General features: G+C 41.2%; 1 long non-coding RNA gene across 5 annotated transcripts in view; it reads right to left on the bottom strand.

The window, feature by feature from the left end:
• The window catches only part of LOC102552432 (uncharacterized), a 67,092-nt gene that overhangs the window by 29,851 nt on the left and 12,050 nt on the right, over positions 1-25,191 (bottom strand). For 2 of the 5 annotated variants that reach the window (XR_005501049.2, XR_005501047.2), the window contains exons 2-4: positions 23,876-23,955; positions 8,798-8,909; positions 7,594-7,727 (exon numbers count right to left, since the gene is read on the bottom strand). This is a non-coding gene — a long non-coding RNA (uncharacterized LOC102552432). Of the gene's footprint in view, positions 1-7,593; positions 7,728-8,797; positions 8,910-23,855; positions 23,956-25,191 lie in introns of all 5 variants that reach the window. The other 3 variants (XR_005501048.2, XR_005501050.2, XR_005501051.2) reach the window with 3 other exon arrangements.

The raw sequence follows: 25,191 nt of genomic DNA, 5'->3' as shown, positions 1-25,191 counted from the left end.
AGGTATAGAAGAGAGCAAAGACTCCCAACTTAAAGTAACAGTAAGTATCTTTAACAAAATTATAAAAGAAAACTTCCCTAACCTAAAAAAAGAGATGCCCATAAACATACAAGAAGCCTACAGAACTCCAAATAAGATTGGACCAGAGAAGAAATTCCTCCAGTCACATAATAGTCAAAACACCAAATACACAAAACAAAGAAAGAATATTAAAAGCAGTAAGGGGAAAAGGTCAAGCAACATAAAGGCAGACATATCATAATTACACCAGACCTCACCAGAGACTATGAAAACCAGAAGATTCTGGGCAGATACCATACAGACCCTAAGAGAACATAAATGCCAGTCCAGGATACTATATCCAGCAAAACTTTCAAGTAACATAGATGGAGAAGCCAAAGTATTCCGTGACAAAACTAAATTTATACAGTATCTTTCCACAAATCCAGCCCTACAGAGGATAATAGATGGAAAACTCCAATCAAGAAGGGAAACTACACCATAGAAAAAGCAAAAAAGGGATCTAATTTCAACTAACCCAAAAGAAGATAGTCACACAAGCATAACTCTACCTCTAACAGCAAAAGTAACAGGAAACAACAACCATTGGTCCCTAATATCTCTCAACATCAATGGACTCAATAATCAAATAAAAGGACATAGACTAACAGACTAGATGTGTAAAGAGGAACCAGCATTTTGCTGCATACAAGAAACACAGCTCAGTGACAAAGACAGACACTGCCTCAGAGAAAAGGGCTGGAAAACAATTTTCTAAGCAAAAGGTTCCAAGAAACAAGCTGGAGTAGCCATTCTAATATCGAATAAAATTGACTTTCAACCAAAAAGATAAGGAAGGACACTTCATGTTCATCACAGGAAAAATTCACAAAGATGAACTCACAATCCTGAATATCTATGCTCCAAATGAATGGGCACCTACATTCATAAAAGAAATTTTACTGAAGCTCAAAGCACACATTGTACCTACACAATAGTAGTGGGAGATTTCAACACCCTACTCTCATCAATGGACAGATCATGGAAATAGAAACTAAACAGAGACACAGAGAAACTAACAGAGGTTATGAACCAAATGGATTTAACAGATATCTATAAAATATTTCATTCTAAAACAAAAGAATATACCTTCTTCTCAGCATCTCAAGGTACTGTCTCCAAAATTTACCATGTAACCAGTCACAAAACAGGCCTGAACAGATACAAGAAGATTGAAATAATCCCATGCATCTTATCAGATTACCACAGACTAAGACTGGTCTTCAATAACAACGAAAACAACAGAAAGCCCACATACACATGGAAGCTGAACAACATTACTCAATGATAACTTGGTCAAGGTAGAAATAAAAAAAAGAAATTAAAGACTTTTGAGAACATAATGAAAATGAAGGCACAACATACCCAAACGTGTGGAACACAGTGAAAGCTGTGCTAAGAGGAAAACTCATAGCTTTGAGGACCTCCAAAACGAAACTGGAGAGCGCCTACACTAGCAGCTTGACAGCACACCTAAAAGCTCTAGAAGAAAAAGAAGGAGTAGACAGCAGGAAATAATCAAAGTCAGGGCTGAAATCAACCAAGTAGAAACAAAAGGAACTGTACAAAGAATCAATAAAATCAGGAGCTGGTTCTTTGAGAAAATCAACAAGATAGACAAACCCTTAGCCAGACTAACCAGAGGGCACAGAGAGAGTATCCAAATTAACAAAATCAGAAATGAAAAGGGAGAGATAACAGCAGAAACTGAGGAAATTTAAAAAAAAATCAGATCCTACTACAAAAGTCTATACTCAACAAAACTGAAAAATCTGGAGGAAATGGACAATTTTCTAGACAGATACCAGTTATCAAAGTTAAATTAAGATCAGATAAGCCATCTTAACAGTCCCATAACTCCTAAAGAAATAGAAGCAGTTATTAAAAGTATCCAAACCAAATAAATAAATAATAAATAAATAAATAAATAAATAAATAAATAAAGCCCAGGACCAGATGGGTTTATGCAGAATTCTATCATACCTTCATAGAAGACCTCATACCAATACTGTCCAAACTATTCCACAAAATAGAAACAGACGGAGCACTAACCAATTTCTTCTATGAAGCCACAATTACTCTTATACCTAAACCACACGAAGACCCAACAAAGAAAGAGAACTTCAGGCCAATTTCCCTTGAATTGCATGAATAACCATGCAATAATACTCATTAAATTCTCGCAAACCAAATCCAAAAACACATCAAAATAATCATCCATCATGATCAAGTAGGCTTCATCAAAAGGATGCAGGAATGGTTCAACATAGGGAAATCCATCAACATAATCCATTATATAAACAAACTCAAAGGAAAAAACCACATGGTCATCTCATTAGATGCTGAGAAAGCATTTGACAAAATTCAACATCCCTTCATGTTAAAAGTCTTGGAAAGATCAGGAATTCAAGGCCCATATCTAAACATAGTAAAAGCAATATATAGCAAACCAGTAGCTAACATCAAACTAAATGGAGAGAAACTTAAAGCAATTCCACCAAAATCAGGGATTAGACAAGGGTGCCCAATCTCTCCCTACCTATTCAATATAGTACTCAAAGTCCAAGCCAGAGACAACAAAAAGAGGTCAAAGGGATATAAATTGGAAAGGAAGAAGTCAAAGTATCACTATTTGCAGATAATATGATAGTGTACTTAAGTGACCCCAAAAATTCCACCAGGGAATTCCTAAACCTTATAAACAACTTCAGCAAACTGGTCAGATATAAAATTAACTCAAACAAATCAGTAGCATTCTTCTGCCCAAAGGATAAACAAACTGAGAAAGAAATTAGGGAAAAGACACCCTTCAGAATTGTCACAAATAACATAAAATACCTCAGTGTGACTTTAACCAAACAGGTGAAAGATCTGTATGACAAGAACTATAAGTCTCTGAAGAAAGAAACTGAAGAAGATCTCAAAAGATGGAAAGATCTCCCATGGTCAGAGATTGGCAGGATTAATATAGTAAAAATGGCCCTGTTGCCAAAAGCAATCTACAGATTCAATGCAATCCCCATCAAAATTCCAACTCATAGAGTTAGAAAGAGCAATTTGCAAATTCATTCGGAATAACAAAAAACCCAAGATAGCAAAAACTATCCTCAACAATAAAAGAACTTTGGGGGGGGGGGAGAATCACCATCCTTGACCTCAAACTATATTACAGAGCAATAGTCATAAAAACTGCATGGTATTGGTACAGAGACAGGCAGGTAGACCAGTGGAATAGAATTGAAGACCCAGAAATGAACCCACACACCTATGGGCACTTGATATTTGACAAAGGAACTAAAACCATCCAGTGGAAAAAGATAGCATTTTCAACAAATGGTGCTGGTTCAACTGGAGGTCAGCATGTAGAAGAATGCAAATTGATCCATTCTTATTGCCCTGTATAAAACTCAAGTCCAAGTGGATTAAAGACCTCCACATAAGACCAGATATACTCAAAGAAATAGAAGAAAAAGTGGGGAAGAGTCTCGAACACATGGGCACTGGGGAAATTTTTCTGAACAGAACACCAATGACTTATGCTTTAAGGTGGGACCTCATAAAACTGCAAAGCTTCTGTAAGGCAAAGGACACTGTCATTAGGACAAAAGGGCAACCAACAGATTGGGAAAAGATCTTTACCAATCCTACATCCAATAGAGGGCTAATATCCAATATGTGCAAAGAACTCAAGAAGTTAGGCTCCAGAGAATCAAATAACCCTATTTAAAAATGTGTTACAGAGTTAAACAAAGAATTCTCAATTGAGGAATATCGAATGGCTGAGAAGCACCTAAAGAAATGTTCAACATCCTTAGTCACCAGGGAAATGCAAATCAAAAGAACACTGAGATTCCAACTCACACCAGTCAGAATGGCTAAGATCAAAAACTCCAGTGACAGCAGATGCTGGCAAGGATGTGGAGAAAGAGGAACACTCCTCCATTGTTGGTGGGATTACAGATTGGTACAACCATTCTGGAAATCGGTCTGGAGGTTTCTCAGAAAATTGGACATTGAACTACCTGAGGACTCAGCTATACCACTCCTGGGCATATACCCAAAAGTGCTCCAACATATAACAAAGACACATGCTCCACTGTGTTCATAGCAGCCTTATTTATAATAGCCAGAAGCTGGAAAGAACCCAGATGCCCTTCAACAGAGGAATGGATACAGAAAATGTGGTACATCTACACAATGGAGTACTACTCAGCTATTAAAAACAATGACTTCATGAAATTCATAAGCAAATGGATGGAACTAGAAAATATCACCCTGAATGAGGTAACCCAATCAGAAAAATAAAACAAAAACAAACAAACAAAAAACAAAACAAAAAAACCCACACTTGGTATGCACTCACTGATAACTGGATATTAGCCCAAAAGCTCAAATTACCCAAGATACAACCCATAGACTACATGAAGCTCAAGAAGGACAGCCAAAGTGCAGATGCTTCAGTCCTTTTTAAAAGGGAGAACAAAAATATTCATATGAGGAGATAGGGAGACAAAGTTTGGAGCAGAGACTGAAGGAATGGCCATTCAGAGCCTGTCCCACCTGGGCATACAGCCCATATACATACAGCCACCAAACCCAGACAATATTGCTGATGCTAAGAAGTGAAAGCTGACAGGAGCCTGATATAGCTGTCTCCTGAGAGGCTCTGCCAGAGCATGACAAATACTGAGGTGAATACTAGTAGCCAACTATTGATTTGAGAATGGGGTCCCCACTGGAGGAGTTAGAGAAAGGATTGAAGTATGTGAAGGGGTTTGCAACCCCATAAAAACAACAATACCAACCAACCAGAGCTCCCAGGGACTAAACCACTATTCAAAGAGTACACATGGACAGACCCATGGCTCCAGCTGCATATGTAGCAGAGGATGGCCTTGTTAGGCACCAATGGGGGGGAGAAGCCCTTGGTCCTGCCAAGGCTTGACCCCCCAGTGTAAGGAGGCAGGAAGGGGTGGGTGGATGAGTGGGGGAACACACTCATATAAGGGGGAGGGCAATGGGATAGGGGGTTTATGGATGTGAAACCAGGAAAGAGGATAACATTTGAAATGTAATTTAAAAATATCCAATTAAAAAAATTAAAGAAGGGAAAATACTGAGATGTACACACAAGCAGTCACATGGCTATAGCTTGATTGATTTTTTCCAAACTGAGCAACCTTGGATAGTCAGTATCCCATCTCCTGCCCGTTTCTGGACTCAAGTATTGATTAATGCCTAACAAATAACAAATTTTGACTCTACAAATAACCTGCCTTCGATTCTGGTACTTAGGCAATTCATAAATAGCACACACCTGCATTGTAGTGAACAAAGAAGGCAAAATAAGCGATGTCACGGTACTCTGAGAGGTCCTTTATTACACAGAGGAAGAGGTTGTCTGACACAAAAGGGATACACAAGAGCACAAACAAAAAGAAAAAAGACTTAACACGTAACAGCTGTGCCCAGGATCGCCAACATCTGCCTCCATTCGGAAACTCAATGGTACTCAGTGGAAAATAACAGTCAGTCATTTCCAACATATGCTTGCACAGACACACATGGCACACATATACACATACACACAAAGTCATGTGAGTCACTAAACATCACTGCTTCCTTTTAAAATAAAACAGACCTTCAGGGCTTCCCACATCAACCTCTGGGGACTCACGAAAATGCACGAAACACACCATGTATTATGGACTGGACAGGAGATTTTGAAGGTAGGAAGGAATGGTAAGGTTTGGATATGAATTGTCCACACAGGCTCAGATACTGAAGGCTTGGTCTCCAGCTTGTCAATCCAATCATTGGGAACTGATTGGCTCATGTCCGCTCTGACCTAATTAGTGGGTTGATCCCCTTAATAGATTCATTATGAAGGCATTGTTGGGAAAAGAGGAGAGAGTAGGTTATAAGTGGTTTTCCATGGAGAGATATGACATGTCCTTGGCCCCTCCCTGTCTTTGTTTTCTGGCCACAATGAAATGAGAGGCCCTGGTCCACCATTCCCTCCCCCCATATTGCTTTAGTTCAATGGCCCATAGTGATAAAGCCAAATTACTATGAGCTAAAACTTTGGAACCAATAAACTGGCATAAGCTGTCCCTCCTTTGCGGTTGTTTCTCTCTGATGTCTGTCATAGCAACTCTCCAATTCAAACTACATCGTCTTGCCCATCTCTTCATGTCACTCTTGTATGGAGAATTGGGTCTGTGCAAAATGACAAGTTAACTCCATCTAAACGAACACTAGGGCTTGCGTCATCATTGGGAAGAGATGACATCCTCGGTACCTTGATCTAAAACCTGGGGCTTTTGCTGCCTTTTTAGTGATGTACAGCCAAGCTGTACATCAAGCCAGCGCAAGGGAGATGCTCAAGTGTGAAAGGCCATAGAGATACAAGGACCAAAACCCCAAAAAACTGCCTCCGAACCCTAGTGCCAGGTCAGCTTAGCTAGTGAATCCCTTTCCTTAGAAATGGCTAAAGTTCAGTATGCAATCAATTTGCAACCCGATGTACTCTAAACCACAAGGGCCAGCATAATCATTAATTTCTCCAACTTCAATTTCCTCTTTTGTAAAGTAGGATTTTAAAAAATTATCTTACCTGGCAGAATTATATGTCATATCTTATTTACATAGAGTGTCTGTCTCTGCTTAACACTTGATAAACAAGCTTTTAGTTGATGGCTTGTTTCTCCATTTATTTTCTGCCTTAAAGGATTAGCCTTATGTAGGGAGACAAGAGACACTTAATGGATCCAAATGCACTCAGAATGAAGAGAAAGAAAAGGAAATGTATGTTGTGCATGCAACTCCCTGGCTGTGATGCCCTCTGTGAGAAGACTGAGGTGCCCAGAAACAGGCTGACTCCATGACAGGCTGCAGACTGATAGTTTGGGAGTCCAGACCTGAGTTTTTGTTTCCCAGAACTGGAAAAGTTCAAAACAAGTCAATTCCAGAAAGAAAACAAACAAACAAACAAAAAAAAAACAACAAAAACAAACAAACAAAGACAAAAAACCCCACCCCTCATAGGCAGCCAATCAGGAGCTGCCCCACCACCTAGTCTAAGCGAACAATAGTTAATCAGCTACAGTTTTGAAAAGACCCCAAAACTCCCCCCCAGAACCTTGACCAATCCCAAAGGTACCCATACCCCTGGAGATAGATCCAACCAATCAAGTGGAAGGAAGGTAAGCATCACCCACTCCTACTGTAACAAGCATTAAACTGACCCTGCGCAGTCCACGTCTCTGTCTTCCAACCTTAGATATGGTGGACCCCTGCATGCTAGATCCCTTCGGAATAAACGCTCATTCTTTGCTATTACATAGTTTTTGAGTCTGCGGCATCAGTCTTTGGCAAATCACGGACCCTTTCACTGTATGCAGACAAAATCCTCATACATGCAAAAGACAAATTAATAACTATATATGATCACGTGTTATAGGTGCACATATACATGCCCAGTGTCGCTCCTCAGTGCCATCTACTATGAATTTTGAACAGTATCTCACTCACCTTCTGCCTGGTAAGGGTAGGATCCGCCCATCTTCTCCTCCAGATGTGAGCTTTTCATTGTACAGCTGACTGAGCTCTTCCTCCATCCCAGAAATAATTTTTAAAGAAAAAGAAAGTTACAGAAACTCTTAAACCTGCACCAAAAGGAGACAAGCATAGAAAACTCTGAGTGTCTGTGGCAGGCTTCCATGGTGTGACCTCATGGACAGTGTGTCACCTCCCCGTGTTCTATGTGACCCTTGCAGTGGTTACAAAGCATTATACATTTATCGGAAAATGTGTGTATAAAAGGCATGGGTTCTTTTTTGAAGCATAACTGCATTATCTCTGTCAGATTTAGAAACTAGCAGTCTGAGGAGACAGCTTCTAAAATCAAACAGGGGCTGTTATTCTGTCCACCTGGTCTCCCTGTCCTGTTTCACAAAAGCCTTGTAGTTATTTTAATGTTTGTCCCTTAGCCACCTAATGTGTAGACAACAACTAACAGGCTGGCATGGATTTTCTCTAGAAAATAAAGAGAATTCACACACACACACACACACACACACACACACACACACAGAGTAGATTACTTTAGTACATTTACTGCTTCTAGAAAAAATTCTTTATGAAAATCCATTGTCAGGTTTATTTTATTGATCTGTGTTTGATATTGCAGCAGACTGTGTCAAATATTGGTGTTGGGGATGGAACTTGGGGCTTCCCACCTGCCTTTATCACCAAGCTTTAAAACCTAGGAAGCGATGTGCTTAGAGTATGCCTGGTGCAGAGGTAACAGTGGCTAGTAGATAAACTGGCTAATAAAGAATGTTGGGGGAGGGGCTTGGGAAATGACTGAGTGATTAAAGAGTTTGCCATGCAAGAGTTCAGATCCCTACGACCCACCTAAATGCCTGGCATGGCGCCCTTGCCTGTAATTACAACCTCAAAAGGCAGACAGGGACAGAGGCAGAATCTCCCATAGCAAGCTGTCTAGCATAGCTGTGAGCTCTGAGTTTGACTGAGAGACTAACTAGCTCAATAAATATGGTGGATAAGCCTTGGAAGACGATTCCCTGACATAAACCTCAGGCCTCTACATGCATGCATACACACATGCAAATATACATGCACATACACATCACATACACGACACATGACACACACACACACACACACACACACACACAAAGGGGGGAAATGGGGCAGAAGAGCATATACATACAAAATGTACACATAAGGTACCACTGTCAATTGTCTTCTTCAGGATATCGTTAGATGTGATGACGGTAACTCCGTCAACATCCTGGTCCTGCACTCCGTCTGGGTGGCTCCATCTGGCGATGCAAAGCTGGCATTGGGATGATGCGGATGATGCACATTCCTTTCGTCTACTAGCCCTAGGCACCTGTGTTCAAAGACCCCCTGGCATTCTGATGGCATGACCACTCTCCCAAAAGGGTCCTTGAGTGAAGGGAGGTGATCGTTGCTTTCTCGTACCTTTTTAAAGTATAAATTTGAAGAGCTGCTCATCTTTATTTCCCACTCCCAGGAAGCCCACTTGATAAACTGGAGGAGGGGTTACATTCATTTCTATTTAAAAATGCATTACTTTGCCTCGAAATAATTTTCGGAAAGCATCATTCGGGATTTGGGAAGAGCTGTGATGTACTGCTCGTTTCTTAATTTCCTTCTGCAGCATGCACCTGTTTTGATCTTTGATTTCCTTTAAATGTACAGTGAGGCAAATGTGTTCTCTCACCACCACCTTTAATGCATCCAAAATTATACCCCTTGGAATTGTTTCGGTATTATTCATTTCAAAATGGTTTCTCAACATTTCTTGAATTTCATTTATCCAGGTAAAGTCTTTAAGCAAAAGGTTATTTGAGGGCCAGCATGCGCAGGGCCCCAAGCTTACTCAGCCTCCTGAGATTATTTCCTTTGGAATCAGCCCAGGAAAGAATTCAGGTTGAGAGCTACAAAACTCAGCAAAATGGCAGAGAATTAAACACATATCTGAATGCATTTGCACTTAGCAGGAAAACCTGAGTAGAATACTTAGATTTTTTTCAAAGGCCTATTAGATGGGTATGTTTGTTTATTTCATAATCTAATCTTTCAATTGCAAACTTAATATCCAATTAAATCACCCCTTTAAAGCAACACTGGTTGCAGAGACTAATTAGCATGTTAAGAAAGGAAGTTTGCTCATTATTTGGGGTCTGTATAGAGCTGAAGCAACAGTAGTCGACCTCACTAAAAAGATGATTTCCAGGAGCCAAGTAGATGATTGGTGGAGTAATTATGTTATTTAGGGCCCTTCTCCAGCACTGAAAGATGAATCGCATTTGCATAGGTGAAACAAAGACTCAAATGGGAGAAAACAAAGCAAAGTTGTTTCTCAGAAACAAAGAAAAATAATGTTACAGTGGCTTCTCTTCCTGAAGAGGAGAGGAGAAGAGAGAAGACGTTTCCCCTGCTGCCGCCAGCCCAGGCAGGCTGCAAACCAAACCAGCAGTGAGGCATAAAGGGCGCCTGGGAGTGGTCCCTGAGCTCTGCTCTCAGAGTAGCTACAGAGTCGCTATAGAACTCCATCAAGTTGCCCTTGGCAGGAACCAGGATTAAGGAGACCATAAACTGTTCGCCTGTGTTCACAGCAGTGTGAATCACGATGGCCCATGGCCCAGACACGGACGCATCCCTGATGTCCATCCACACAGGAACTGATACACAAGATGGAATAAGAGTATGTCACTGTTGGTGAGCTTTTAAAACGGTGTTGATTGTGACCCGTGTTAGAACACAGGGGACCCCTCGAGCACATGTTGCTAAGCTCATGGTGAAAAGGGTGCACACTCTACATACAGCTGCCCTTAAATGAGGTTCCTAGGGCGGTCGGCTTTGCAGGGACAGGAAGCAGAAGGGCAATTGCTAGGGGCTGAAGGAAGGGGCAAATCAGATGTTGCTGGTTCAGTTGCTGGGACAGTTTCAGCTTTACAGAACATGAAGCATTTTGGAGATGAGTGATAGCCGAGGCTAGACAATATGGGTATGTTTAGTAGCACTGAACTACACAGTGAAAGACGGGAAAGACTTTAAGGTCTACATTGTGTGTATATTACCATGATAAAACGGTGTGGAGAAGACGGTATAAAAAAATCCAGATTTAAGCAGATGGAAGCCCTTCTAAGGTGGCATTATGGAGTAGCATGCATGTACAGGGCTCCCACAAACATCCCCCTCCTATTTCCTTTACAGCTGTAGGATCGATAGACCAGCCCTGGGGCTTCACCAGATGATCAGTGACCCAGGTCTCCGTCTTGAAATTCCTAGTTTTGTGACTTTTGACCTGGCTGTTTGGCATGAACTCCGACTGGACAATGGAGTGAATGCTGAGGTGTTAGCACCTCCATTACAACAGTTCTGCTGCCTCCCCACGTCTCCAGAAACAGTTTCCCAGCAGCCCTTGGCCTGGCTCTGTCCATTCATTCTGATGCCCACTGCTGGACATGTCGTTCTGCGCTCTGTCAGGCATGGAGATGTACTGATATAGAGAGCACAGCACCTTTGACCATATGTCCTTGTATGGTGGCTCCATGTAACTTTACTGTGCCTGGCCTGGAAAGGACATGTTTGCTCGATGGCTGGAGGCCACTGAACAGACGTATCACACTACACGCCCTGGGTTATGCAGAAGAATCTGGACCTTTTCTGGGGGTGCACCTGCCTCTGACGTGTCCCTGTGCTAGAGGATGGGCCCAGTCCATGGAGGGGGACAGTCCTTCCTTGACACCTTCCCAGTCGGCCTGTGCTGTTCTCTTTTAAGTAGCTGCACAAAAATATGAATTGGGTGATTTCAGGGATTCTGTATACAGGTTAAGTGCTAATATTTGCATTTAAATGAGGTTTTGCACAATACACAGATGAAAGGTAAAATCTTGTTAATAAGTGGATTTTTAAATTTTTTTCTTTATTTCAATGGCACTGACTGGCCAATTTAAAAAAATGTAACAAAGAGAAAGGCGTAGAGGGAAGGAAAAGCTCTATACTTTAATACCTCCATTAGTGCTACTCCTCTTTCTGTATTTTAAACAAAGATTGGGGAATGCACCTTGGTTGGGTGTGGCTTTCTCTCTGGAAGATGTTTCCATGTGTCTGTGTTACAGTAAGGTGAGTAAAATTTTATCCTGTAAAAGGTCAGAGATAGTACTGTAATATTTTAGGCCTTGCCTCATTAAGATACTCTTACCACAACTACTCCCCCCCTATGCCATGAAAGCAGCTATAGACAACAGATAAACACTTGAGTACTGCCAGAATTCAATAGAGTTTTATTTACAAATAAACATGGCTGTGGGCCACAGTTTGCCAATTCCAGTCTTAAGAAACAGAAAGGCTGTCTTGTTTTCTCTCACCACCTCTAACACATTAACAAGGCGCTGTTTGGGAAGTTGGAGTAAGACCCCAAGGAAGAGACAGAGATCCTTAATCAAGTTTCATAGCAAGAATAATCTAGAAAACTTGGAAGACAAAAGGTATATTTGAGAGCTCCTGTAATTTAATTTAATGACATGATATTAGTGCATGGTTAGATAGCAATGGTGCAGAAACAGAATATGTGATAAAGGTATGTAAAGATGAACTGGTTAATAACTGGGTTAACTGAGAACTTGTCTAGAATATTTTATCCACCTAGTCACAATCAAATGAATTTCATTCTGGCCAAAAAGGCAGGGTGAAGATCTTTCTGAGGAATACTAGTTCAGTTTCTGGGGTAAGAGATCAACAAAGAGAGTTTTGTTGTTTCAGACAGCAAATGAGTAACTTCAGACTACAGGAACAAAGGAGCAGAGGTCAGAAGCCAACTTCAGGGGATGCCATAGATCATGCAATGTGGCCACTGACACTACAATAGGACAGGCATAGTGGCATAGACCCGGAATCCCAGACTTGGGAGACTGAAGTTTAGGCAATCTTCAGAAGCAAAACAGCAATAATAACAGCATAACTTCAACAGATTAAAATAGGCTTCAATCCAAGAATGAGACAGAGAAGCTCATTGGCCACATTTAATGGATACTAGAAAACTGACAATTTTGAACCAAACATTCATCTTACCTTTCCTATATGAACTATTCTTTATGGTGCCAAATAATTGATCAAAGATTAAAATTACCTCATTTATGGAGTGGTGAAATTAGGTCGTCAGCATGATGAGTCCTTGAACCATCATACTCTGGGCAGTGATTGTTGGTAACCATGGATATCTATCACCCACATCATACTCTGGGCAGTGATTGTTGGTAACCATGGATATCTATCACCCACATCATACTCTGGGCAGTGATTGTTGGTAACCATGGATATCTATCATCCACAGGAAGACAACAAAACCCATTCTTCTTCGCTATTGCAGGTGTGCGTTGACATAAGGGCACACCTGCAACATTGTTTATATTTACATAATTACTTTTTAAATTAAATTATTTAGTATGTGTGTATTACGTGTTTGTGTGTGTGTGTGTGTGTGTGTTTGTGTGTGTATACAAAGATATGTGTGTGCCACAATGTATGTGTAGAGGTCAGCGGACAACTTCTTCTCCACCACGTGGGTATCAAGGATTGAACTCAGATCACTAAGATTGGGAGCAGGCACCTTTCCATGCTGAGCCATCTCAGTGAACCTTAAAATAATTCTTCTTTTTAAACTATACATAGTACAAAACAATATTCCTAAATGGTTCTGTATGATATCTTGAATTTGTTTCAAATCAGCATGAGGGAAGAGACAATAAAGGAAATGTGTAAAGCAAGATAGGCCCTAAGGTGGTCATTCTAGAATCTGTGTTGTGGGTATATGGGAGTCTCTAGTGCTATTTTCTCTAATTATGTGTATCTTTGAAATTTGCCACAGAAAAACGTTTTGTTTGTTTTTTTAAGATAAATTGTTTCCGTTTTCTTTTTCTTTTTTAAAGGAACTTCTACAATTTCAGACCAAAATATCAGCTGCAAGATTGTGCCTTCTATATAGGACAAGGAAGACACTACAATTAAATCTCAACAATACAGCCCCCTAGACAAGACCTTAACAATGACAGCACAAGTTAACATGCCAGAGTGGATGGGGGAAATTTCTTCATCCAAAGATGAAGAGCTATATGCAATTAATAACAGCTGAGAATTAATCTTCCCCAGGGATGAACTGTGTATTTGTTACTTTTCTGTTGCTGTGACAAATCACCACAACTAAAGCAACTTAAAGAAGAGAGTTCAGGTAGACACATAGTTCCAGAGAGCCATTGCCATTGTGGTGGGGAGCATGGCAGCTGGCAGACAGGTTGGAGCGGCAGCTAGGAGCTTACATCCCAATCCACAAACAAGAACAGAGAGAGCTAACTGGGAGTGTCACGCACCTTTTGAAACCTCAAGGCCCACCCCCAGCAACATACCCCCTCTGGAAAGACCACACCTTGTAATCCTTCCAAACAGCTACCAACTGGGGACCATGTATTCAAATTCTCAAGAAAAGGGGGACATCTAATTCAAATCACCACAATACCCCCAGCTGATTATTCAACAATAAGTAGTCAGCACATATAAGCATCACTACACAGACTAGGCAGGGTTGTATTTACACCTTTATATGTGTTATACACGTAACAATAATAATTAAACAGAAAGAATAAATATGTAGAAGGACAAAAAAAGTTTTTAAATGAAATGGAACTTTTGAGATTTACATTTTAATTTAGTGTGTGTGTGTGAGAGAGAGAGACAGAGAGAGAGAGAGACAGAGAAAGAGAGAGAGACAGAGAGAGAAGAGTCAGAGACAGATGGACAGACAGACAGAGAGGAACAGAGAGAGAGAGAGAGAGAGAGAGAGAGACCCCCATATGGGTCTGAATGCAGGCATGTACATGCCCACAGCACATGTGTGGAGGTCAGAGGACAACTTTAGGGAGTAGATCCTCTCCTTCCACTGTGGATTTTGGGACTGAACTCAGGTTATCAGGTTTGTGTAGCAATTCTGTTTAACCACTGAGCCAGCTCATTGGCCCTACTGAGGAGCTACTAGCTTTGGTATAGCAGAAGCACCCACTTAATGAGCACCCACTGGAAAAGCCCTGCATTTCCAGGGCTTCAGGAAATCAAAGTTCGAGAGAAACAAGTAGACTATATGTAGGTCCAATAAGTTTTGAAGTCTAATGTACAGCTTCAGTTTTAAAGTAAAGAGTATTGGACGGTACTCAGGATGGTCCCTAATAAGTAGGTTTTCTTTGTTCTTGCTTTACACACATGAAACAGCTGACTATGTGAGTCTAGTTAAGTTCATTTGCTTTGCTATAATAAGCATTTTATTATCTATCTATACCCCTTAGCATCACGTTTCGTATCTTGAATATACACAATATGTATTGTTTGGTGAAAGACTGTTCAAGTGAAAGGTACTGTAGAATTATCACAGCAGTGGTAGAAATTGGAAAAGAAGGGATGTCTCTTTATTAGGGAGAATGTTAGCCACTGTGAAATCTATGCAGACTCCAACAAAGGAGCACTGAGATGAGCTTTATTTAATGTCCTTGGAAGAGCCAATGAGCATACCAATTGTCTGAACAGACAATGGGGTTCTCTATTGAATGGAAGTTTAAGTTCTTTGAATTCTATTAGAATCAAATACCTTGAGAATATGCATCTTTTTTATTCACTTGTGTTCAGAAACCAAGCACACTATTGCAATTTACAAGGTCTGTCCTATTATTTATAAAATAAAGGGATGACAAGGTTTCCTGCAGAACAATTAGTGGCGATTTCCACGTCGACGGTCCTGCATTCCATCACTCATTCCTCCACCACCTGACTTGAGAGTATGGGAAGAGCTGCCCCATCTAGCTGCTTCAAGGAGAGAGGCCTGCCTGAGAGACTGTGGAGACTATAGAACATCAGCGGCCAGAGCAGCACCTAAAATGAACCAGTTCACTGTGGCCTCTTTCTCTGACAGAAGCTCTCTGCCCACTACCCCATATCCCTTCTGGTAACTTCTGTCCAGTCTTATCTAATATGGTCCAGCTCCATCTCTTGGCTGCAATTATATAACTGTAGATGTTAAAGTTACAAATAAAGAAATATGATTGGTCCACACTACTTTCCCCAGGGCAGCCTATCAATCAGCCCTTGTTAAAAGCCAACGTTTGCTACACCAGCCATGACCAAGGGTAGTGTCACATGGTATAAAAAATACTAATAATGGATGTCTATCATAGTCACCCCCAGCCCCTTTACAAGGGACTACAGGGCAGCCAGTGCTATATAGATAGTAGAATATTCTACCAGCTCTTGATTGACTGTTGCTAATTTTGATGAGTCTCAAAACCAATTTAAGCTTCTGTTTATTGTACCCCAAATTCTAGCACAACTCAAGTGAAATACAATTGATGCACACTACCTCCCCACTTTATAAAATCAAAGGAATTTTAACCCAGCAACATGGCTCCGTTCACAAGGGATCACATTGAAAGACCTAGGTCTGGGCTATCGGCTGGGATACAACATGACATATATACTTTTAATCTCTCTGGCTGGAATGTAGACATACCCTTACTACACACCTTTAATCCCAAACAATGATGTCTAATTTAGGCAAAGAGACAAATCAAACAAAGATTTGATGAGTCACAGATAAGATAGGTCCAACTCTCACGAGAACAGACAGGAAAGAGGATACGTAAGAGCAATGCAGAGAAAGACAGGAGTGGAGGGCAGTTCGGTGAGTGCAGTTCAGTTGAGTTCAGGCAATGTAGTGGAATTCAGTTGAGTTCATTACAGTTCAATGCACTTCAGTTGAACGCAGTGGAGTTCAGTTGAGTTGTTATGGTTCTGTTCAGTCACTGCAGTTCATTTCATAGAATTCAGAGGCAGTTTTTCTAAGCTGAGCAGTTCAGTGAGAAGGCAAGAGTAACCAGCTTGGAGAAGAGTTTAAGACAGAACAGTTGAGTTGAACCAGCCAGCCAGGGTTCAAGAAAAAACTGGAAAGGGTGAGCTTATTCAGCAGTAAGCCTCAGAGATGGCAATTACATCTGATGAGTAAAGGTTACTTTTCTTGGACCCTGGGGAAGTGCTTGGGAGCTGTAAATTTCAGTATTTATCAGTGTTTGAAGATATCAATATTTTTTTAACAAACTACAACTGGCTAAAAATATGTGTTAGCAGTGGTGGCATTTATATGTTTCATTGAGTTTACTCCTTCTAACAAAGTAGGTACAGTCTCTATTTGACAGACAAGTAAACTGAGGCTTAGAGAGAATGTGTAAGGTCATCTAGTTATTAATGATAGCTCAGACCCTGAGCCCTGAATTGATGCATATATCAATATGTCCTAAGGTCTTCTTGCTGGCTCCTGTCACTACTGCCCTATGACCTAAGAATGCCACTAAACTTTGTTTTAGCTACTTCATCATGACTTCAGTGAAGAAAAACACATATTCTGACCATTTTACTATTTTTCTAAATGTGTCTCAACATGGTAAGAAGCCCACATAGCAGTCTCAAAATGCCCTCACTCATTCCAGGGACAAATGTTCTTAACTTGGCAAACTACTCCAAGAAACACAAATTTTTCTGCAAAGGTGGGGGGGGGGGGCTTAGCATGCAATAGTATGCAACTGTATTTCCAAGTAATTTCATTTCTGATCATATTAAGAAGAATTCCAACATAACGAGGTTTTTGTGGCCCTGTTTAAGACAAGAGCGTTCAGTGTCTTCCATTACCCAAAGCAGCGAGGCAATAGAGAAAACTAGCATGTTAAACAACTATTGCAATGCTGAAGAGACGAGAGTGGTTTGATTGAATTTATTAGATATGTGTTGCTGGCATCTTAAGATATAAAGCATTTATCACAAAACGATGATTTCTTCACTTAAGCTCATTAGAAAATCACACATCAATCATGCATAATTACAGAGTAATTTCTGCTGCTCCCCACAAATCATTACCATGTTTGCTAAAGTCAAATGGACTTTTTTCATGACTTGGAGAGGTGGATTCTTAATAGAAATCAATGGGGAGAGGAGCTACTTTTCCCTAGGGTCTCATCTCTGAAAATCAGTCCTAGGAGAGAGGGAAGACCCTGGGGCCAGAGAGCTGCTTCAGGGACAAATGATGAGCGAAGAATCTAGGGAATAGAGACAAAGAGTGATCTGTATTCTGGAGAAAATTGAAAGACAGGGTTAAGGAATGGTTCTCAACCTTCCTAAGGCTGCAACCCTTTAATACAGTTCCTCATGTTGTAGTGACCCCCAACCATAAAGTTATTTTCACTGCTACTTCATAACTGTAATTTTCCTACTGCTATGAATCATAATGTAAATATTTTTGGAGATGGAGGTTTTCCAAAGGAGTCATGAGCCACAGGTTAAGAGCTGCTGTTCTAGAGGCTAAGTAATAGCATTGATAATAGTGTGCAATGTTGAGGGGTCCGTGGGATCACACTAGCCAATATCTCCAAAAAAGTGACCCATTTCTAGCACTGGGCTCTTTGTTAGCCTCTGGTGTTTAGGAGGAGCATTGCTACCCCTTATACAGTAAATTCCATTTTGACTCTCTTTATGTTTGCCAGAAGGGTGACAACCCCCAAATTGAGAACCACTGGGTTAAGAGAAAAGAAATACTGCAAATGTCAGCTTAGGCCTTTTGTTGAATCTGGACATTAACTAATAGCAAATGACCAAGGATGCAAAGAAACCAGTACCCAGCAACCAACCAGAGGAGGAACCATCTTTTGATGTTGTAAACTGTATATTTATGGTCCACTGACTTTTTTTCTTTTGGCCTTTACATACAAAAAAATAATGCAAATATACAATGAAGTAATAAGGTAGAGAGGGGAATAAGAGCAGAAACTGTTGAAAGAAAAATGAACTTATATAGTAGGAATTATTGCTTCACTTTCTCTGCAATAAAGAGCTCTTACTAGTCAATAAGAAAAGAAGACCAATTGTTCATAGAAGATCAAAGATCATAAAAATGCAGTGCCCAAGAAAGAAATTCAAATGGCTTGCAACAGAGAATATACTCACATCGTTTCAAATCGAATAAATAAACTTAAAATGATAATAAAATGGAACTTATCAAACATATCAAATTTAAAAAGATCAAAAACTTAAATACTATACTATCCAGTTAGTTCTTATTATCAACTTGACACAACCTAGAGTCATGTGAGACAACCTTGACAGAAGACTATGGCCATGGTTGTAAGAAATTGTCCTGCTTGGTTAGTAAGAGAGGCTGACACCATCTCTAGGCATTGTCTTGATTGGTTGGTATGAGAGGCTGACACCATCTCTAGGCATTGTCTTGACTGGTTGGTATGAGAGGCTGGCACCGTCTCTAGACAGCAGCTCTGGATTGTTTAAGAGAGTAGCCAGGGAACTATCCTGTGAGCAATGTTCTTTTGTGGTTAGTAGGGGAATAGAGACCCTGTGCTCACAGACAAGGGGCACCTGGAATGTTAAGCACACGGAGTTGTTCCTTCAGTGGAACCTGTTATCTGTCCAGAAGGCTGGAAGTAGGCATGCTTTCCAGCCTGGTGACCTTTGCACTGTCTGTGTGGCTGGAAACCAGGCAAAATCCTCTTCCAGACCCTTATCTAAGTGTGTTTTTCCCAGTCAATCTATGGAACTCATAGAGGTGCCATGTGTACTTTATACAGAGTTTGATGTAGTCACATCCAGTATTTATGTAGCTTACTTTGTTCCCCCCAAAAATTTATGAATGTTTTGTTGTGCACATGGGACAGAGTTAATTATCATCAGAAAAGTTTTTACCAAATTGTCTTCTGTTTGAATATGCCCCTTGGGGTCAGACTCTGGAAGTTTGAACCAATGCTGGCTACTGAGCCAGGCTGAACCAAACTGCTTTTCTTTAAATCAACTCTCTGCAGGACTGTGAAGGTCATACACACACACACACACACACACACACACACACACACACACACACACACACAATGGTTTCTGCTTAAGGTTCCTGGATTTATTTCATCTGTAATAAACCCTTTCTTTCTGAACTGAGTTGCTTTTGGTCAAGATGTCTTATCACAGCACCAGACCAGAGATCAAACTAGGATGTGCACCATGTTGTTCAGGAAACACTGATATAAGTGGTGGGTTAGTTGATGAAAGCAGAGGATAGAAACTGCCCAAGCACTTTAAGGTTAAGGACCCAAAAGGCTAATAGTTTCATTCTTGTCCTTGGCCAGAAGCTGAAAATTGCTTTGATTTTGTCTGACTAGAGGCCAGGGATGGCAGAGGGGAATTCTGCCTTCTGATCTCTTTTCTCTGAATGAGCAACCCTACTTGGAAGTTCTTCATGAGCCCAGATACAAATTCCTCTAGCTAAAAGCCTGGCTTTGAAGTTAGATTTCTGGATGCTCGTGGTTAAAATTGGTTATACCATCAACTTTGTCCCATATTCTAAATAATTTTAGAGTTTCAGTTCATGAAGTTAGACTGTTATATGGTTGTATAGGATTTGGTAACTTTGGAGGCCATTGAAAATAAATCCTTCCCTCAGGGTTGGCTTTAGCTCCCACCTCCTGTTTCCCTGTCAACGCTAGAAAGGGAAGCATTGATTGGACCTTAAAAGAAGGTGGAGCTTCCAGGGCTTTGTTGAGGCCTTATTACATTAACTTCCTGGAAAGAGAAAACAAACATCCAACCACTCCATATGGGCACCACTGACAAACCAAAGTATGATTATACTGCAGGCCAACATGGTGAGAGAGTTTATGGGGATTTCATGGATGAGGGGTTACGTACAAGAACATGAATGACCCCCAAACAGCTGCATCACTGCAGAGTCCCACCCCATGACAGATGGTGAGCTTATGGAAACTGTATCATGGAGTCCTGCTTCCTTCTTATAGAGTCTAGTATTTCCCAAGATCCTGACCAAGGGCCTCTTGACTCCCTTGGGAAGACCTGGTTACCACTATATTGATCTACTCTGGTTGCCGTAGCTAAGGGACAAAGCCTAGAATAGCATCTTTTCCTTTCTCTAGGGGAAGGACCATAAAACAATCTCATTAAGAGAAAGTTACTTCCTTCTGTTAACAGAAAGAGTCGACCTCTGGTCTTCATGGAGACATGACATCCTGGTTTGCTCCAAGGATTAGAGTGTTATATGCTTATGTCTCTCCTCCAAAGAGTTAATCTAGCTGGGTCTGTCAGCCACATGGCCAGGAGAGAAGCACCGGGAAATCTGTTTCACCTGAAGACATGCTATGGTGATGGGAGGAGTCTTCCCCTTGATGAGATAATGTACTTCTCCTTCCCAGAAGCTCTTTTCGCAGGTAGCAGTTTCCTTTCTGAGTTACTCAGAACTTGTCCTTCTTCTGTGTCTTCCTAACAGATACTGATCAAAGGCATAGCATGCTTTCCCTGAGAGTCTGGGCTTTGTCCTTCCCCAAGGGCATTCCTCCCCCACCTTCTCCTGTGCAGCTGCTTGGGACTAACTCAAGCGGACATGATTTTTTTCTATGTTCTCTGTATCCTCCCCCCCCAACCCCCGCCATCTGTTGAGCTTTACAGTTTGCCTGCTCTGCTCATTTTTCTCTCCAGCTCTAATAAAATTGTCCTCAAGTTCCCTCCTGAGTCTATTTCTAAATTCTTTTATTAGCGAGGCTAAGAACTCAAAAGAGAATCCCAAATTTTTGGTAACACCATGTAATATAATGTCCTTAGGAAGTAAAATTCATCAATGGACGTCAAACTTGAAAGTGTACGTCTCCTTTAACCCAGCAATTGCACCTGTACAAACTTATTTGACAACTGTATATATACATGTTGACAATTTTGATGGAGATACCCACTGTAATATTTGATAGCAAAAGACTGGGAAACTTCCAAATTTTCCAACAGTTAGAAAATAATGACAAAATATTTTGCTCACATTCAGCATTCTATGGCCTGAATTCTATCCTCAGTGTAGCAAAAGGAAAAAACAAACAAATAAACAAACAAACAAAACAGGTAAGATAGGGAATCAGACTTTAAAAAGTAAATGATTCTACTCAACTCTAGTCTGGTGAAGTGATGGGTTTAATTAGAATTGGTTACAGGAGCGAAGGTAAGAGTTTACTTACAGGAGTATGGGCAACTCATGGCCAACTGAACAACAGAAGGAAAATTTTCTTTCTATTCCAGCAACTGATGACTATTCTTAGCAAAGGGTGTGGGTGTCCTCATGAGCCTCTCTCCCTAGCAACTATTAACCACCTATATTCATTGAGGAGAGGCTAGGCCTCATAAGCCTCCTTCCCATTGTCTGTCTGTAAGGGAAGGAAAAGACCTCATGAGCCTTTCCCCATCCACGAGAAAGTTAATGGGGTCAATCTTGAACATGTCCCCTTCAAGTAATGATAGTTGCTGACAGTTCAAGAGGGCAATGGCCATGCCCAGAAGACAGCATTCTCAACATAATGCTAACCTTTAATAAACACACAATAATATATGTGTGCACATATACATGGATATAAGATATATTACTATTGCTATGATTGGCTTTAATTGTCAACTTGGCACAATCTAGAATCACTTAGGGAAAATATATCAGTGAGGGATTGTGTAGTTCAGGCTGACCTGTGGCCATGTCTGTGAATGATCTTCATTATGTTGAGATGAGCAGACTCTCCCACTGTGAGTGGCACCATTCCCTTGAAAGCACTCTGCTCATGACTAGGGGTGTGATAGGATTAGCTGCTTCAAGTTCTTGCCACCTTGACTATCTCACATGATGAAATGTAACCTGGAATTGTGAGCTAAATAAATCCTTTCTTTCCTAAATTGATTTTATCAGAATATTTTATCAAATACCATGTAGAATATAATTTCAATTAAGACTAAGATTATCATTGCCCACTCCAAATCATGCCTAGAAATTATAGAATTTATTCAATATGGTTCTGAAGGCTTTTTTTCCTTATTAGAAAAACAACTTTTAAAATTTGAGTTGTGTGTGTGTGTATGTGTGTGTGTGTATGTGTGTGTGTGTGACATATTTATGCACTTCTAAAAAGTGTGTTTTTGTACAAACATCAAAGTGTGATAACCTCTATAAGAAATGATCTGGGCGATCTTTTTTTTACTATAAACAGTATTTTTAAAAAATCAGGTCTATAGATCATATTTTTTAAATCAGAAAACAGACTTAGCAGTGCACTCCTAGTGATACAAACATAAATGGAACCCATGAGAATTACTTAAAGCTTGAAAAGTCACAAGTTATGTTTGGTGGAGCAGAGAAACCCTCCTCTTGGAAGGAAAGACGATGACAAGTTGAGACCACAGTCTCAAAGGTGATACCTCAGTCATCACAGGGCACACTGGGGTTTCAGTTGGCCTCCTAAAATGGGAAAAGTTTTCTCAGCCTGTGAGTGTCCCCCCCAAAACTCCATGAGGTAGAAGCTGGATCCCCTGGATAGAGCAATTTGGACTGAGGAATCTTCTAAAGGTTCTAGTGGGAACCTATTTTTTGAAGGACTAGTGGGAGGTCTTCATGTTGCTGGGGGCATGACCTGAAAAGCATCAGAGGACACTGAGATTGGTTACTGGAAAATTAGAAGCTTACTGGAAAGCTTATCAAGACCATGGATAGACAGACACACAGTGGCATGGCAGAGGCTCTGGAACATCAGGCCTCAGAACAGACTGAGAGGTGGAGCCTCTAAAGAAAGGAATCAGAGCCCACAGGACACAGGTGGGATCTCCTTTTTCATTCCTTTGAGGATGGGGAGTGCACTGGCTGGTTTTGTGTGTCAACTTGACACAAGCTGAAGTTATCACAGAAAAAGGAGCCTCAGTTGAGGAAATGCTTCCATGAGACCCAGCTGTAAGGCATTTGCTCAACTAGTGATCAAGCGGGGAGGACCCAGCCCATTGTGGGTGGTGCCATCCCTGGGCTGGTGGTCCTGGGCTCTATAAGAGAGCAAGTTGAGCAAGCCAGGGAAGCAAGCCAGTAAGAAACATCCCTCCATGGCCTCTGCATCAACTCCTGCTTCCTGACCTGCTTGAGTTCCAGTCCTGACTTCCTTTGGTGATGAACAGCAATGTGGAAGTGTAAGCTGAATAAACCCTTTCCTCCCCAACTTGCTTCTTGGTCATGTTTGTGTAGGAATAGAAACCCTGACTAAGACAGGGAGTTTTCGCAGCACAGCCTTCAGCCAGGTCCTCTATTCCAAGAAAGGCAGAGAAGAGGGTAGAGAGCAAGATGTGACACCAAATACCTTGTTTGATAGAAACTCACTTCCCAAGTAAGAGATCCTGCCACTGGACAGTCTGCACGATGGAGACTCAGCCGGTGCTCAGTAGGATGGCCATCGGCATCTGTGAAAGGAAAAGAGGCAGCGGGATTCTAACATTACGTTCTCAAATGCTTTGAAGGGAATGGCACAGTCCTCGAGTGCACATCCAGCCATAAGAGAAACAGTTTTATTCTACTCTGTGCTCCCACCACGATCTGCCAACGCCAGCACAAAGCAATGTGGCCAACTGATTACAGCTTAAGAGCCCCAAAACTGTGAGCTAGAACACACCCTTCTCTCTACAAGTTGATCATCTCTAGTACTTATCCTATCAGCTGATAACAGCATCCACTCCGGTGATGTGTTAAGGATAAAGGAACCTCACCATGAAGTGCTTCTTAATGTCTTCTCTTGGTATACTTAACAGAGGTGATCTGGGAGACAGTGGATGGACAAGGATCTCCTTCAGAGAGCTAACCACGCCACAGAAGAAACAGTGCTGAGCAAGCCAGGGGAAGAGAAATGGCCTTCCCACAGAAAGAGTGCTAGTCAAAAGCCTTCAGAGAAAACTCTTTCTCTCATATCCTCAAGATCTGCTCTTACAGATGGTTCCAAAAGCTAGAATTTCTCTTCCCTATGCCTTAGGCTTTGAAGGATAATTGTGCTCCTCCAGCACAAAGCTCAACACCATTAGCCTGCCATGGGTCCTGCTGCGAAGACACAGGCACACATTCTGCAGCCCCCATATCCTGCAATGCCCCCAAACAACCACTGTGATGTTTAATAATGTCTGTTCATGTGATGGGATCCAGCCTCGTCAGAGGGAGAAGGCCCTTGGCTTCTCTGTGCAGTATCATCCAGATTGCATTGGGTTATTGGAGTGAGAGAAGCCGTCTGAATTGTGGTCAACACCATTCCATGTCCCGGAACCCGGACTACAAACCTGGAACTACACTAAGAAGGGAGAAATCTCACTTTGTAGCACCATTTCTCCATCCCTGCTTTCTAACTCAGTCACCACCTCAGCATTCAGTGTGACCAGCCAGCTACTTCCAGCTCCTGCCCACCATGATAGGTAGGACCCTTGAACTCTGAGCCAAAATCAGCTTTCCTTAAGCCACTTCATATCTCCACTCTGGATGGGAACACCCCAGTTGCTGGCTTCCTTTGCTTCTTAGGTACCAGAGTTGTCTTAGCCTGCTGGGGCTCCTCGAGGTTTTAGATGCTCTTATTCCAATCCACAAAGACCATATGTTTCCATTCCAGAGCTACAGTAGGCTTATGTTAGAAAACAGAAGCAACGCCTTTGTAAAACAAA

The sequence above is a fragment of the Rattus norvegicus genome, chromosome 2, assembly GCF_036323735.1.
Source record: "Rattus norvegicus strain BN/NHsdMcwi chromosome 2, GRCr8, whole genome shotgun sequence".
Taxonomy (NCBI): Eukaryota; Metazoa; Chordata; class Mammalia; order Rodentia; family Muridae; genus Rattus; species Rattus norvegicus.
The sequence above is the reverse complement of the archived record's forward strand: the minus strand, read 5'-3'. Positions and strand labels throughout refer to the sequence as shown.